The 7,937-nt window shown below is 45.9% G+C and overlaps 2 non-coding genes across 2 annotated transcripts; both read right to left on the reverse strand.

Annotated features, from left to right (window-relative positions):
• Nucleotides 1–5,107: 5,107 nt before the first annotated feature.
• Nucleotides 5,108–5,229, reverse strand: TRNAF-AAA (transfer RNA phenylalanine (anticodon AAA)). Its single transcript has 2 exons — nt 5,192–5,229; nt 5,108–5,153 (listed from the first exon to the last, which is right to left on the reverse strand). It is a non-coding gene; the product is annotated as a tRNA-Phe (tRNA).
• Nucleotides 5,230–6,430: 1,201 nt separating this feature from the next.
• TRNAF-AAA (transfer RNA phenylalanine (anticodon AAA)) lies at nt 6,431–6,552 on the reverse strand. Its single transcript has 2 exons — nt 6,515–6,552; nt 6,431–6,476 (listed from the first exon to the last, which is right to left on the reverse strand). It is a non-coding gene; the product is annotated as a tRNA-Phe (tRNA).
• Between the last annotated feature and the right edge of the window lie 1,385 nt (nt 6,553–7,937).

Raw genomic sequence — 7,937 nt, forward strand, 5'->3', positions numbered from 1 at the left:
ATCGTGTCAGAAGTGGGATTCGCACCCAGGCCCTCATACGAGGACCAGAATGCACAGATTCACGTTGTGAACGAAGGAAACTGAGCCATTTGAGTCTGGCGCCTTAGACCGCTCGGCCACCCTGACTTGGATTCATTCAATTGGGACGTTTTATAAATTACATCTCTTCCAGTTAATTTCATAAAACATATCGTGTCCGAAGTGGGATACGAACCCAGGCCCTCATACGAGGACCAGAATACACAGATTCACGTTGTGAACGAAGGAAACTGAGCCCCTTGAGTCTGGCGCCTTAGACCGCTCGGCCACCCCGACTTGGATTCATTCAATTGGGATGTTTTATAAATTACATCTCTTCCAGTTAATTTCATAAAACATATCGTGTCAGAAGTGGGATTCGAACCCACGCCCTCATACGAGGGGCAGAATACACAGATTCACGTTGTGAACGAAGGAAACTGAGCCCCTTGAGTCTGGCGCCTTAGACCGCTCGGCCACCCTGACTTGGATTCATTCAATTGGGACGTTTTATAAATTACATCTGTTCCAGTTAATTTCATAAAACATATCGTGTCAGAAGTGGGATTCGAACCGACGCCCTCATACGAGGAGCAGAATACACAGATTCACGTTGTGAACGAAGGAAACTGAGCCCCTTGAGTCTGGCGCCTTAGACCGCTCGGCCACCCTGACTTGGATTCATTCAATTGGGACGTTTTATAAATTACATCTATTCTAGTTAATTTCATAAAACATATCGTGTCAGAAGTGGGATTCGCACCCAGGCTCTCATACGAGGACCAGAATACACAGTTTCACGTTGTGAACGAAGGAAACTTAGCCCCTTGAGTCTGGCGCCTTAGACCGCTCGGCCACCCTGACTTGGATTCATTCAATTGGGACGTTTTATAAATTACATCTGTTCCAGTTAATTTCATAAAACATATCGTGTCAGAAGTGGGATTCGAGCCGACGCCCTCATACGAGGAGCAGAATACACAGATTCACGTTGTGAACGAAGGAAACTGAGCCCCTTGAGTCTGGCGCCTTAGACCGCTCGGCCACCCCGACTAGGATTCGTTATATTGGGACGTTTTATAAATTACATCTCTTCCAGTTAATTTCATAAAACATATCGTGTCAGAAGTGGGATTCGCACCCAGGCCCTCATACGAGGACCAGAATGCACAGATTCACGTTGTGAACGAAGGAAACTGAGCCATTTGAGTCTGGCGCCTTAGACCGCTCGGCCACCCTGACTTGGATTCATTCAATTGGGACGTTTTATAAATTACATCTCTTCCAGTTAATTTCATAAAACATATCGTGTCCGAAGTGGGATACGAACCCAGGCCCTCATACGAGGACCAGAATACACAGATTCACGTTGTGAACGAAGGAAACTGAGCCCCTTGAGTCTGGCGCCTTAGACCGCTCGGCCACCCCGACTTGGATTCATTCAATTGGGATGTTTTATAAATTACATCTCTTCCAGTTAATTTCATAAAACATATCGTGTCAGAAGTGGGATTCGGAGCCAGGCCCTCATACGAGGACCAGAATACACAGATTCACGTTGTGAACGAAGGAAACTGAGCCCCTTGAGTCTGGCGCCTTAGACCGCTCGGCCACCCTGACTTGGATTCATTCAATTGGGACGTTTTATAAAATACATCTATTCTAGTTAATTTCATAAAACATATCGTGTCAGAAGTGGGATTCGCACCCAGGCTCTCATACGAGGACCAGAATACACAGTTTCACGTTGTGAACGAAGGAAACTTAGCCCCTTGAGTCTGGCGCCTTTGACCGCTCGGCCACCCTGACTTGGATTCATTCAATTGGGACGTTTTATAAATTACATCTGTTCCAGTTAATTTCATAAAACATATCGTGTCAGAAGTGGGATTCGAACCCACGCCCTCATACGAGGGGCAGAATACACAGATTCACGTTGTGAACGAAGGAAACTGAGCCCCTTGAGTCTGGCGCCTTAGACCGCTCGGCCACCCTGACTTGGATTCATTCAATTGGGACGTTTTATAAATTACATCTGTTCCAGTTAATTTCATAAAACATATCGTGTCAGAAGTGGGATTCGAACCGACGCCCTCATACGAGGAGCAGAATACACAGATTCACGTTGTGAACGAAGGAAACTGAGCCCCTTGAGTCTGGCGCCTTAGACCGCTCGGCCACCCTGACTTGGATTCATTCAATTGGGACGTTTTATAAATTACATCTATTCTAGTTAATTTCATAAAACATATCGTGTCAGAAGTGGGATTCGCACCCAGGCTCTCATACGAGGACCAGAATACACAGTTTCACGTTGTGAACGAAGGAAACTTAGCCCCTTGAGTCTGGCGCCTTAGACCGCTCGGCCACCCTGACTTGGATTCATTCAATTGGGACGTTTTATAAATTACATCTGTTCCAGTTAATTTCATAAAACATATCGTGTCAGAAGTGGGATTCGAACCGACGCCCTCATACGAGGAGCAGAATACACAGATTCACGTTGTGAACGAAGGAAACTGAGCCCCTTGAGTCTGGCGCCTTAGACCGCTCGGCCACCCCGACTAGGATTCGTTATATTGGGACGTTTTATAAATTACATCTCTTCCAGTTAATTTCATAAAACATATCGTGTCAGAAGTGGGATTCGCACCCAGGCCCTCATACGAGGACCAGAATGCACAGCTTCACGTTGTGAACGAAGGAAACTGAGCCATTTGAGTCTGGCGCCTTAGACTGCTCGGCCACCCTGACTTGGATTCATTCAATTGGGACGTTTTATAAATTACATCTCTTCCAGTTAATTTCATAAAACATATCGTGTCCGAAGTGGGATACGAACCCAGGCCCTCATACGAGGACCAGAATACACAGATTCACGTTGTGAACGAAGGAAACTGAGCCCCTTGAGTCTGGCGCCTTAGACCGCTCGGCCACCCCGACTTGGATTCATTCAATTGGGATGTTTTATAAATTACATCTCTTCTAGTTAATTTCATAAAACATATCGTGTCAGAAGTGGGATTCGCACCCAGGCTCTCATACGAGGACCAGAATACACAGTTTCACGTTGTGAACGAAGGAAACTTAGCCCCTTGAGTCTGGCGCCTTTGACCGCTCGGCCACCCTGACTTGGATTCATTCAATTGGGACGTTTTATAAATTACATCTGTTCCAGTTAATTTCATAAAACATATCGTGTCAGAAGTGGGATTCGAACCCACGCCCTCATACGAGGGGCAGAATACACAGATTCACGTTGCGAACGAAGGAAACTGAGCCCCTTGAGTCTGGCGCCTTAGACCGCTCGGCCACCCTGACTTGGATTCATTCAATTGGGACGTTTTATAAATTACATCTGTTCCAGTTAATTTCATAAAACATATCGTGTCAGAAGTGGGATTCGAACCGACGCCCTCATACGAGGAGCAGAATACACAGATTCACGTTGTGAACGAAGGAAACTGAGCCCCTTGAGTCTGGCGCCTTAGACCGCTCGGCCACCCTGACTTGGATTCATTCAATTGGGACGTTTTATAAATTACATCTATTCTAGTTAATTTCATAAAACATATCGTGTCAGAAGTGGGATTCGCACCCAGGCTCTCATACGAGGACCAGAATACACAGTTTCACGTTGTGAACGAAGGAAACTTAGCCCCTTGAGTCTGGCGCCTTAGACCGCTCGGCCACCCTGACTTGGATTCATTCAATTGGGACGTTTTATAAATTACATCTGTTCCAGTTAATTTCATAAAACATATCGTGTCAGAAGTGGGATTCGAACCGACGCCCTCATACGAGGAGCAGAATACACAGATTCACGTTGTGAACGAAGGAAACTGAGCCCCTTGAGTCTGGCGCCTTAGACCGCTCGGCCACCCCGACTAGGATTCGTTATATTGGGACGTTTTATAAATTACATCTCTTCCAGTTAATTTCATAAAACATATCGTGTCAGAAGTGGGATTCGCACCCAGGCCCTCATACGAGGACCAGAATGCACAGATTCACGTTGTGAACGAAGGAAACTGAGCCATTTGAGTCTGGCGCCTTAGACCGCTCGGCCACCCTGACTTGGATTCATTCAATTGGGACGTTTTATAAATTACATCTCTTCCAGTTAATTTCATAAAACATATCGTGTCCGAAGTGGGATACGAACCCAGGCCCTCATACGAGGACCAGAATACACAGATTCACGTTGTGAACGAAGGAAACTGAGCCCCTTGAGTCTGGCGCCTTAGACCGCTCGGCCACCCCGACTTGGATTCATTCAATTGGGATGTTTTATAAATTACATCTCTTCCAGTTAATTTCATAAAACATATCGTGTCAGAAGTGGGATTCGGAGCCAGGCCCTCATACGAGGACCAGAATACACAGATTCACGTTGTGAACGAAGGAAACTGAGCCCCTTGAGTCTGGCGCCTTAGACCGCTCGGCCACCCTGGCTTGGATTCATTCAATTGGGACGTTTTATAAAATACATCTATTCTAGTTAATTTCATAAAACATATCGTGTCAGAAGTGGGATTCGCACCCAGGCTCTCATACGAGGACCAGAATACACAGTTTCACGTTGTGAACGAAGGAAACTGAGCCCCTTGAGTCTGGCGCCATAGACCGCTCGGCCACCCTGACTTGGATTCATTCAATTGGGACGTTTTATAAATTACATCTGTTCCAGTTAATTTCATAAAACATATCGTGTCAGAAGTGGGATTCGAACCGACGCCCTCATACGAGGAGCAGAATACACAGATTCACGTTGTGAACGAAGGAAACTGAGCCCCTTGAGTCTGGCGCCTTAGACCGCTCGGCCACCCTGACTTGGATTCATTCAATTGGGACGTTTTATAAATTACATCTATTCTAGTTAATTTCATAAAACATATCGTGTCAGAAGTGGGATTCGCACCCAGGCTCTCATACGAGGACCAGAATACACAGTTTCACGTTGTGAACGAAGGAAACTTAGCCCCTTGAGTCTGGCGCCTTAGACCGCTCGGCCACCCTGACTTGGATTCATTCAATTGGGACGTTTTATAAATTACATCTGTTCCAGTTAATTTCATAAAACATATCGTGTCAGAAGTGGGATTCGAACCCACGCCCTCATACGAGGAGCAGAATACACAGATTCACGTTGTGAACGAAGGAAACTGAGCCCCTTTAGTCTGGCGCCTTAGACCGCTTGGCCACCCTGACTTGGATTCATTCAATTGGGACGTTTTATAAATTACATCTCTTCCAGTTAATTTCATAAAACATATCGTGTCCGAAGTGGGATACGAACCCAGGCCCTCATACGAGGAGCAGAATACACAGATTCACGTTGTGAACGAAGGAAACTGAGCCCCTTGAGTCTGGCGCCTTAGACCGCTCGGCCACCCCGACTTGGATTCATTCAATTGGGATGTTTTATAAATTACATCTCTTCCAGTTAATTTCATAAAACATATCGTGTCAGAAGTGGGATTCGGAGCCAGGCCCTCATACGAGGACCAGAATACACAGATTCACGTTGTGAACGAAGGAAACTGAGCCCCTTGAGTCTGGCGCCTTAGACCGCTCGGCCACCCTGGCTTGGATTCATTCAATTGGGACGTTTTATAAAATACATCTATTCTAGTTAATTTCATAAAACATATCGTGTCAGAAGTGGGATTCGCACCCAGGCTCTCATACGAGGACCAGAATACACAGTTTCACGTTGTGAACGAAGGAAACTTAGCCCCTTGAGTCTGGCGCCTTTGACCGCTCGGCCACCCTGACTTGGATTCATTCAATTGGGACGTTTTATAAATTACATCTGTTCCAGTTAATTTCATAAAACATATCGTGTCAGAAGTGGGATTCGAACCCACGCCCTCATACGAGGGGCAGAATACACAGATTCACGTTGTGAACGAAGGAAACTGAGCCCCTTGAGTCTGGCGCCATAGACCGCTCGGCCACCCTGACTTGGATTCATTCAATTGGGACGTTTTATAAATTACATCTGTTCCAGTTAATTTCATAAAACATATCGTGTCAGAAGTGGGATTCGAACCGACGCCCTCATACGAGGAGCAGAATACACAGATTCACGTTGTGAACGAAGGAAACTGAGCCCCTTGAGTCTGGCGCCTTAGACCGCTCGGCCACCCTGACTTGGATTCATTCAATTGGGACGTTTTATAAATTACATCTATTCTAGTTAATTTCATAAAACATATCGTGTCAGAAGTGGGATTCGCACCCAGGCTCTCATACGAGGACCAGAATACACAGTTTCACGTTGTGAACGAAGGAAACTTAGCCCCTTGAGTCTGGCGCCTTAGACCGCTCGGCCACCCTGACTTGGATTCATTCAATTGGGACGTTTTATAAATTACATCTGTTCCAGTTAATTTCATAAAACATATCGTGTCAGAAGTGGGATTCGAACCCACGCCCTCATACGAGGAGCAGAATACACAGATTCACGTTGTGAACGAAGGAAACTGAGCCCCTTTAGTCTGGCGCCTTAGACCGCTTGGCCACCCTGACTTGGATTCATTCAATTGGGACGTTTTATAAATTACATCTCTTCCAGTTAATTTCATAAAACATATCGTGTCAGCAGTAGGATTCGCACCCAGGCTCTCATACGAGGACCAGAATACACAGTTTCACGTTGTGAACGAAGGAAACTTAGCCCCTTGAGTCTGGCGCCTTAGACCGCTCGGCCACCCTGACTTGGATTCATTCAATTGGGACGTTTTATAAATTACATCTGTTCCAGTTAATTTCATAAAACATATCGTGTCAGAAGTGGGATTCGAACTCACGCCCTCATACGAGGAGCAGAATACACAGATTCACGTTGTGAACGAAGGAAACTGAGCCATTTGAGTCTGGCGCCTTAGACCGCTCGGCCACCCCGACTAGGATTCGTTATATTGGGACGTTTTATAAATTACATCTCTTCCAGTTAATTTCATAAAACATATCGTGTCAGAAGTGGGATTCGCACCCAGGCCCTCATACGAGGACCAGAATGCACAGATTCACGTTGTGAACGATTGAAACTGAGCCATTTGAGTCTGGCGCCTTAGACCGCTCGGCCACCCTGACTTGGATTCATTCAATTGGGACGTTTTATAAATTACATCTCTTCCAGTTAATTTCATAAAACATATCGTGTCAGAAGTGGGATACGAACCCAGGCCCTCATACGAGGACCAGAGTACACAGATTCACGTTGTGAACGAAGGAAACTGAGCCCCTTGAGTCGTCTGCCTTAGACCGCTCGGCCACCCTGACTTGGATTCATTCAATTGGGACGTTTTATAAATTACATCTCTTCGAGTTAATTTCATAAAACATATCGTGCCAGAAGTGGGATTCGAACCCTGGCCCTCATACGAGGACCAGAATACACAGATTCACGTTGTCAACGAAGGAAACTGAGCCCCTTGAGTCTGGCGCATTAGACCGCTCGGCCACCCCGACTTGGATTCATTCAATTGGGACGTTTTATAAATTACATCTCTTCCAGGTAATTTCATAAAACATATCGTGTCAGAAGTGGGATTCGGACCCAGGCCCTCATACGAGGACCAGAATGCACAGATTCACGTTGTGAACGAAGGAAACTGAGCCATTTGAGTCTGGCGCCTTAGACCGCTCGGCCACCCTGACTTGGATTCATTCAATTGGGACGTTTTATAAATTACATCTCTTCCAGTTATTTTCATAAAACATATCGTGTCAGAAGTGGGATTCGAACCCATGCCCTCATACGAGGACTAGAATACACAGATTCACGTTGCGAACGAAGGAAACTGAGCCCCTTGAGTCTGGCGCCTTAGACCGCTCGGCCACCCTGACTTGGATTCATTCAATTGGGACGTTTTATAAATTACATCTCTTCCAGTTAATTTCATAAAACA

Source organism: Phalangium opilio, unplaced genomic scaffold, assembly GCF_054372755.1.
Source record: "Phalangium opilio isolate 3A_F unplaced genomic scaffold, DU_Popi_V2 ptg000061l_1, whole genome shotgun sequence".
NCBI lineage: Eukaryota > Metazoa > Arthropoda > Arachnida > Opiliones > Phalangiidae > Phalangium > Phalangium opilio.